Below are 949 nucleotides of genomic sequence, written 5' to 3'. Positions count from 1 at the left end.
GAATATAATCTATGATAATTTCAGACGTTTCAGTGATAAACTGATGACTGATAAGTGCTTTCTGATTACTGATTAGTGTTTATTATATTGGCATTTAGCATAGAACAGTATATTTTATTTGATATTAGTGACTATTAGTGTACAGAAATACAAAATAAATTAATCTATTCCACGGTCATAGATCTATTCTGTGCATATTATGAACAATAGATTTAATTATTGTGCATACAGCACAATTAAAATTTTAAAGTCTAACAAATGAAAAGTATAACCAGACCATAAATACATAATTTTTATTTACCTCTATGAACCAGCCAGTAAATAAAAACGGTTTATATCAGAGTACATAATATTGATCAATAATTTTCTATTACATTTTTTCAAAATTTTAATATTAATATTTAAAATCAGATAAAAATGGAACTAGTCTATTTTACCACAATTGTGTTCTTCCGACACCTGTTCTAGAAATTCAAGAAGCAGTAGAATGTAACTGATGGGATTTTAGATGTTATACAACACATTTAAAAATGAAAATATAATTTTCATTGGTTATATTGTAATCATTGAATTCTAGAATATTATAAATTTCACAATATAATAATAAAAAACTTGTTGAATTTTTAGAATAGCACATATTATAATTAGTAATTACAATATAATATGCTAGTTGACTAGTTGTTGAGCAGTGTTAAATGGTAATATCACAGATTATATAATCTGTGGTAATATAATGCTAACTATAAATTACTGTAGGTAACTTACTTTTATAGTATTATTATTTTAGTAATTTTGTTATATTTTATTTTAATATACGCATTTAAATAAAAAATTAACCTATTCCTATCATTGAACAGTACCTACTACAATATTGACTTAGAAGTTATCTACTAACAATATAATAAAAAAAAACTCTAGTCAATCAGACATTGAAGGTATTTCAATAACC

The sequence above is a fragment of the Diuraphis noxia genome, unplaced genomic scaffold, assembly GCF_037042655.1.
Source record: "Diuraphis noxia isolate RWA-SAM2 unplaced genomic scaffold, SU_Dnox_SAM2 contig0002, whole genome shotgun sequence".
Taxonomy (NCBI): Eukaryota; Metazoa; Arthropoda; class Insecta; order Hemiptera; family Aphididae; genus Diuraphis; species Diuraphis noxia.
Note: the sequence above shows the minus strand (reverse complement) of the source record.